Source organism: Mirounga angustirostris, unplaced genomic scaffold (assembly GCF_029215605.1).
Source record: "Mirounga angustirostris isolate CCGP_5_RB_7025 unplaced genomic scaffold, mMirAng1.0.hap1 SCAF_2, whole genome shotgun sequence".
Classification (NCBI taxonomy): Eukaryota; Metazoa; Chordata; class Mammalia; order Carnivora; family Phocidae; genus Mirounga; species Mirounga angustirostris.
In genome coordinates this window covers 197952203-197960852 of record NW_026991710.1, presented here as the reverse complement: position 1 = coordinate 197960852, position 8650 = coordinate 197952203, and positions in this window count along the sequence as shown.

Sequence of the window (8650 nt, the reverse complement as noted above, 5' to 3'; positions counted from 1 at the left end):
GAAGTGTAAATAATGCATGGCAACAATTACATCATCTCTTGGTATTTTCATTCATTTAATAGACAATTATGAATCTCTAAATACTTGTCGGTCACTGGGTTACGCATTTGAAGTAAAGTAAAAGATGAATAAGATAACTTTTCCAATACAAATAATACTTAGTATTCGAGGGAGGGGGAGGAGTTCTGTTTTTCGTTGTGATATTGATATGCTAGACCACAGCTGCTGAACTTCTGCCAAACTTTTCTCTTTTATAAATTGGGAAAGTTGTATTTTCATGTAAACTGACGTGGTTAGAATATATACACTTTTTGTTAAAATAGCAAATAACTCTGTAAAGCTTACCAAGTTGATCATTGAAAGTATTTACACAAGAAATTATTAAAATAGAAGCTCAAATAAAAATAAAAAATATTTATTCTATGAAGAGCTTTTAATGATCATATGCATGTCAATGTCCTGTGCATTTTGGAAAATATAACCTCCATCAGGACTGTGAAAACAGAATGTTGTTAACTAAAATTATATTTCACGTAGTGATGTATAGACAAAAATTGCATATCTGGTATTTTCCTCATTTCAAAAATATCAATTATTTTAAGGTTATGAACTCTCTTTGATCATCTGTTAAGAATTAATTCATTGTTTGCTCCATCATTTCCAGAACTAACCAAAGTATTTTGAAAGTCAGCAGAAAACAAAATATTAGAGAATATAATCTTGAATGAGAATATTGTTTTTACCTTACCAAGTGAGTAGCTTCTGAAACTCTTGTGAAAAACAAATCATGTTCATTGAAATCCTAATGGTTGTTCAATTACCTAGTTTCCAGAATGAAAAAAAAAAAATTCTATTAAAATACTTGTCTAAGTTTCTTAGATTTTTTTTCAAAAGTTGATCTAATTTTGTTTTGTTTTGTTTTGCTTTTCTGATCTCAAACAATGAAACCTGGCTTATTTTCTAGGTTGACTGACATTTGAAATCCTAGAACCTTTTGTTAACACCACATTTTGACTATGCAACAAAGAAGTTGTTTTAAAACAATCATGTGGTAATCAACAGAGAAAGGAATATTATACTAAAACGGTTTCATAAATGACATATAATTCCAGTAATCAGGACAGAAAGAGCACTAATATCATCCAAGATCTGTAATTTCTTAAGGAATAGTTCAAATGCTGAGTATCTGTATTGTGGGTCATGTTTCACTGGCTAATAATTCATCACAACCTACCCGAAACCTAATCAGTGAGACAACTAACAGGTACTTTGATTCTACCTTGTTGCATTCAAGGAAATGAGAATAATAATGATAGAAATTTATATGAAGAACAAAATACCACTTAATATTTTTCCCTCCTATAGAGTTCTTGCTATGCTTCCTACAAATAAAAGGTGATCAATAAATGTTTATCATAAGCCCCATGAGAATTGGAGTTGCTTTTGTTCAGTGTTGAATTTCTTGGGGCTAGCACAGTATCTGGTCTATTGGGTAGGTGTTGTATTAACATTTCTTAAAATCAATGAATTGGGGGGGATGAGTACATTGCTGGTAGCTGAGATGGACAAAATTCGCATATGTTGAGAAATCTTTTGGTGGCAGAACTGCTAGGAATGTGGATGGATACGTGGAGGAGAAAGATAAATAAAAAGGAATGAAGGAAGATTCCTAATATAAGATTTTTTCTGCGTAGGTAGGTTGATAGGCACATTTGCTGAAAAAAAGAATAGTTTGGGGTGGAGGTTAATATGTTTGTTTAAAAAAAATGTGGCATCCAAGAGCAAAAGATAATTATGGAGTAACATATGCCATTATGGGGCCCTCAGGCAAGGTTTTGATTGCCATTATAAACATGAGAGTTTGCAAATAGCATGTTTATCCAAAAGAATTGACAGGACCTCCTAACAGTGAAGGTGAGTAAAGAAAGAAAGAGAGAGAACTCTCCATATTGAGGGCTTGGGTGTACTGGGACTGAGAAAAGCAGACTGAGGAGGTGCAGCCAGGACCAAGAAATGCCATACCCACCTCCAACATGCTTATCCCCAAAATCATCCCAACGTGGCGGAGAGAAAACAGGTAGTGGCAATTCAGACTAGAGCCTCAACCACGAAGTCCATCAACAAATTAAAATAAAGGCAAATGCATCATCAACAAAGTTGTCTCTTGAAAGCCGTTCTTTCAGGTACTCTTAAAATGTTGATATTAACTATGGGGACTTGAAATGGATAAGAACATCTTCTAGGCATTTGAAGAAAGACTCTACCATAATCAAGGATTTTCTCCACGAGGAGGCCTTTGCATCCAAAGTACACTGCAGGGGGAGAGGCAGTTTCGTATCCTAACATGTGATATTTCCCAGCTGATGTTCTTTTCTATAACAGAATTGATAACAGTGCATGGTTTCTATGAAATGTGTTCACAGGAAGAGTGAGCATAAGCATAGGAGCCAGAAAACCCTGAGTCTCAGTTTCCACCTTTGTAAAATAGGGTCCCTTCATCTGACCTTGCAGCACTCTGTAATGTTTAAAATACTAGCCCAGTACTCAGTACTTCATAGAATCTCAATCAGTGCTATTCTAATAATGAATACTTTTAACTTTTTAAATTGACATGTCACATGGTTAAAATAACATAAGAATTGTCTTCAGGAATAAAACATGACTTCCTTTTTTATTGTTATGTTAATCCCCATACATTACATCATTAGTTTTAGATGTAGTGTTCCTGATTCATTGTTTGTGCATAACACCCAGTGCTCCATGCAGAACGTGCCCTCCTCAATACCCACCACCAGGCCAACCCATCCTCCCACCCCCCTCCCCTCCAGAACCCTGTTTGTTTTTCAGAGTCCATTGACATGACTTCCTTTTAAGAGGACCTTATGTCTTATAATATTTTTGAAACTTAAGGTAACTTTTCAATTGATTATACCTAGTTTAAAATAAACTATAATTTGGATGTCTCTCCAGAATTTGATAATCTTGGCAGCTAAGTTTCTATAATTTGTCAGGGAAAAATAGTTCATGTAAGACTTTTTTTTTTTTTTTCCTTAAGTAGGCTCCATGCTCACTGTAGAGTCCAACGCAGGGCTTGAACTCATGACCCTGAGATCAAGACCCCAGCTAAAATCAAGATTTGCACACTTAACTGAAGGAGTCACCCAGGTAACCTGTAAGAATTTTAAGGGCATGGGTATTGAATCTCTCTATTAGATATCTATCTTCTGAGCACAAAGATAAACATGAATAAAACTACTCAGAATATCCCAGTGCTACATATAAGGTAATTGTCTAGATATAGGATCAGAATTGTGGAAGTTCCTTATTTAAGTAAACTAAGCTAAGAAGAATCATTAAATTTTGTCTGCCAGATTACTTAGCTGAAGAGATCTGAGAATAGAATTCAACAGACATATGAACTTGAAGGGGAGAAATAATTAAACACTTATTTTCACTAACCTTTAACTAAAATGTAGCACTCCTTTCAGTTATGTAGACAGCAAACCAAAAAAAGTGCTAGCAGTAACTCTCTGTTACTCATAAACATCAAAGTTATTTTCATATTATTGTAGAGATATTTCAATGTTTATACTCATAGCTGCCCCGAAAATAAGTTTTTATTTCCAGGCTATTTATTTAAATTGAAACATCGAAACCTGAATGCTTATGGTAAGTTGGTGACAATTTCTGCTTTAGAAATTAAAGAAAAAAATACATACTTTAGTTACATATTGTCTTTACAAGCAAAGTTTCTGTGCCAAGACTTTTAACAATTTTAGCTTCCAGGTCAAAGGTCACAAAACAGGGAAGACTCTCAGAGGGAATATCCCAGCCAGCACTCCACCCCCAAGCACTTCCAGGTCCAGTGCTGGGTCAGGTTTGTCCTATGTTCTCAGAAAACCCTAACTCAGTTTGAAGTCACACCTCCATGACTGTGACAATCTGCCCCTCACCCTCCCAAATTATCAAAGTTCTACAGGGCAGAAGCAGTATAGAATTGCTCTCTACATTGTGTCTCAGAAAGTAGCACAGTGCCAGAATGAAAAACAGACATGCAACTTAAAACATTAAGTATACTTGGTAAACTAGAGAATAATTCATTACTTAAGCCCCAAATCACCCGTTGCATTAGGGGGAGAAAGAAGAAAGAAAAAAGAAGAAAGAAAGAAAGAAAGAAAGAAAGAAAGAAAGAAAGAAAGAAAGAAAGAAAGAAAGAGAGAGAGAGAGAGAGAGAGAAAGAAAGAAAGAAAGAAAGAAAGAAAGAAAGAGAGAGAGAGAGAAAGAAAGAAAGAAAGAAAGAAAGAAAGAAAGAAAGAAAGAAAGAAAAGAAAGAAAGAGAGAGAGGGAAAGAAAGAAAGAAAGAAAGAGAAGAAAGAAAGAAAAGAAAGAAAGAAGAAAGAAAAGAAAGAAAGAAAGAAAGAAAAAGAAGAAAGAAAGAAGAAAGAAAAGAAAGAAAGAAAAGAAAGAAAAAAGAAAGTAAAAAGAAAGAAGAAAGAAAGAAAGAAAGAAAGAGAAGAAAGAAAGAAAAGAAAGAAAGAAGAAAGAAAAGAAAGAAAGAAGAAAGAAAAGAAAGAAAGAAAGAGAAGAAAGAAAGAAGAAAGAAAAGAAAGAAAGAAGAAAGAAAGAAAAGAAAGAAAGAAAGAAGAAGAAAGAAAGAAACAAAGAAGAAAGAAAGAAAGAAGAAAGAAAAGAAAATGTGAGCAAACAAAATAACAATATTCACACCTATAAAATGGACCAAAAGATATTCAGGAAAATTCACTATGGAAGGAAAAAAAAAAAAATATATATATATATATATATATATATGTGGTATCACTAGTAGAAATAAAAATTTTGGGGAGAAGTATTTTTCCTCAATTGAACATAATATGGAAGAGTCTTTATCATGGTGTCAAAGTGCAGACCATCCCAACCAGCATTACTCCACTCTTTGTAACTCAGACCAACTTTGATTAACATAAAAATCAAATACTCTCCCCCTCCCAATTGAAAATCATTGATTTGCACCCATTGGAGTCTATCTTTTTTTTTTTTTTTAAAGATTTTTAATTTATTTGACAGAGAGAGACAGCGAGAGCAGGAACACAAGCAGGGGGAGTGGGAGAGGGAGAAGCAGGCTTTCCGCCGAGCAGAGAGCCTGATGTGGGGCTCGATCCCAGGACCCCGGGATCATGACCTGAACAGAAGGCAGACGCTTAACGACTGAGCCACCCAGGCGCCCCCAATTGGAGCCTATCTTTTGAGTATCTCTACCTGCCAAGAAGATTTTAATATTGTTACTTTGTATAGGAACAATTTCATTTCTCACTTTCCAAATATCCATTATGAAAGCAAATGAAAATATGAACACTTTCATGATTCCCTGGCCCTGCATGAACTCTGACAGGCCCTTGTCAAGTACTGTCCTTCAAAGACCCAGGCAAGAGCTTGGCGATGATGAATATTTAAAGGATCTTAGCCAGTTTCACAAGACAGGTAATAGTAAGAGACTAACAAAAAAAGACATGTATGTTCTCCAAGTTTTATTCTTCAAAACTATCAATGACCTACTATCTGTTTAATGGGACATGGTAAAGCATTGTTCTTCAAATAAAATTTATTTCATATACATATAATTAGTTGCAAGATAATTAAAATTGCATAGGACAGATATTTCACAATATATGGACTTTTAAAATGCTAAAAAGATCATCAACACACATTATTTAGATCTTTCTGTTTGGACGTCTGAAACATATGAAAGACAACTGTTTTTGGCCTAGGTTTAATTCTAATTAAAAACTGAGATGGAGCATATGGTCTCAAAAATCCATCAAGTATTATATAAACCTTTCAGAGCTTTATATCCAACCTTCCAGGCTTGCTATAAAAATTAAAAAAAAAAAAAAGCCATCAAAGGGAATGGAACTTATATTCCCTATTAACAGTAGTGAAGACAGATGTTCATATTCAACTGAGCAATCATGGGCTAGAAAGGAAATTAGTCCTTGCGTTTTTAATCCATACACTTGGATTTTAAATCTTTGTTAATTTCATCAGCATTTGGAATCTTACTATTAGGAGAAATTAATCTTCAAGAGTAATGATAGAAGAATCCTGTAGTTGAGTGGAGCCTACTTTAATAAATATATTTAATAAATATAATATAAATTTAAATAATATAATTATAATATATATTTATATACTATAAATATAATATATATATAAATTACAAAAACATGATACTCTTCAATTCTTCACGGTTTGACCCAAGTATGTGTGTGTTGTAATTTTCAGAAATTTGAAGAACATTATAGTCAAGGGAGTCATTATAAACACTATACACATTTTGATTTGTAACTTTTTTTTTTATGAGGTGAGAGTTCTGGACAAGATGGCTTACATTATTTAAAAACTATAAAACAGGAACTGAACAAAATTCCTTAAAATTATCCTAATCTTTAATTTGAAATATTAAATCACTTTGATATACATTTTAGGTTTCTTGGATTCATCATATTGTTTATGGTCTCTTTACCCTGAGGGAATGTTGGACTCACCAGGCAGGACCTCATCTAACTCACTCTCCAGGGATCTGAAGCACTGTGGACAATACTTGCAACTCAATAAATTATCTCCTTGTTGCCTGTCTGAGGTTCTGAATGGACAGAAATAAAATACAAATGAGACAGATACATGGAAAGTATCCCACTTTGTAACTGACTACTGGTATGTAGACTCTTCACTTTTTTTAAAAGATTTTATTTATTCACTTAAGACAGAGAGATACAGGGACAGAGAGAGAGAGGGAGAGCATGAGCAGTGGGGAAGGGCAGAGGGAGAGGGAGAAGCAGACTCTGTGCTGAGCCAGGAGCCCAACACGGGGCTTGATCAGATCCCAGGACCTGGAGATCATGATCTGAGCCTAAGGCAGATACTTAACCATCTGAGCCGCCCAGGCTCCCTGGCTCTTTCTTCACTATTTAATACTTAGTAATGTTTTCACCAAAGTCTTGCTAAGCTCCTTGCACTAGCAAGAACCATTCTAGGAATGTTGAGGTATGTGTGTGTGTATATATATTTTCCCATACAATGGAAAAAAGTATATCTCTTTAATATTCAGAAAATTTTTCAGTGGATTTTCTGTAACAGGGTTTAATAAACTAATTTTTTCCTAACAAAACTGAGAACAGATGAGGGTAAGAGAGACAAAGATTCCTGAAAGTATATATATATATATATATATATATATATATATATATATATATATATTTTTTTTTTTTTTTTTTAAATGAAATAACACATAGTTGATAGGGAAAAATCTGTGTTCTAAGATGGCCAACTGAGCCAGCAAAGGAGTCCCAGTCCCTGTTCTGGGGCTCTTCTGGGTTCTTCTCCCTGCTCTGCTTCCCATGAGTGCCAAAGTGCCAAGTGTGCAGAAGGTGAAGTGTATAAATTACCCCCTCTGTCTGTGCTCTGGGCTCAGACCTTTGGAGATCAATCTCTGGGCCTGCCAACATTAAATAAATCTCCAATCCTCCAAGATCTCTGAGTGCCACTAGGTTGTTCTGTCAGGCGATCCTGTTCTGGTTCCATAACATTTGGTTCCCTGACCAGGAAACCCAACCGTGCTGGCCCATTGTTGCCACCGGTTTGGGGGCAATGGCAGGTGGTGACGGAATGAGGGATCCTAACAGAGAAGGTGCGCCCTGCCTAATTTTCTGCAGTTTCCCTGCCCCGGTCACCTCTGGCCAGCCCGGCTCCGCTGTTCCTGCTGGACTCCAGGAGACATGGCAGGTAAGGACCTGGTCCCAACATTGGATTCTGGTAAGGCCTGGGGCCCCAGGACCCAGATAGGTCCAACCGTTGGGGTGGAAGGGGAGCCTGATCACCTCCCAGAGACCTCTTAGAGATCTCACAGGTAGGGATTCCCAGGGAGGGAATATAGTAATCTCTGTAGTAAATGTGTGAATGAGTGTGCTGTCCAACCTGGCTTGCTCAAGTGGACTGATTCTATGACTCTATGGGTGGACACCTTTAAGGTCCCCAGAAGCCTACAGTCTGAGTGGGCCCGTGTGCGATTCCATGGTGAATGGCATACAGTCTATGGTGGCATCGGAATAAGTCACAACACTGAGACAGCTACGGCTGAGCCTCACCTAAGCTCCTTCAGGACATGGCCAGATGGGCATCTGATTGGTCTCCTCACCTCAGATGGCACCCCCCCCTTGTCTGTCTCTGCGTCACCACACACGGGAACATCACCATGGGGTCAGGGCAGAGTAAACCTACGGTTCTAGAGACCATGATCAAAAATTTCAAGAAGGGACTATGGAGTCAGGATGAACCCCGGCAAGTTGAGAACCCTATGTAAATTGGAATGGCCCACCTTTGATGTCAGGTGGCCTTCGGAAGGGATGTTGGATGTCCCAATGATCCGTCAAGTGTGGCGAGTCGTAACAGGAGAACTAGGACTCCCCAACCAGTTCCCGTACATTGACTCTGGGCTAGGAATTGCCCAGACCCTTCCCCCTTGGGTGCGATTCACTTGCAATAGGCAGGGACAGGCCAGGGTCTTAGTTGCCTCATCCAAGCAGCCCAAAGAAGACTGACAGAAGCCCCAGCCTCCACAAATTCTAGCTGGAGATCCCAAAGATGAATTGATGCT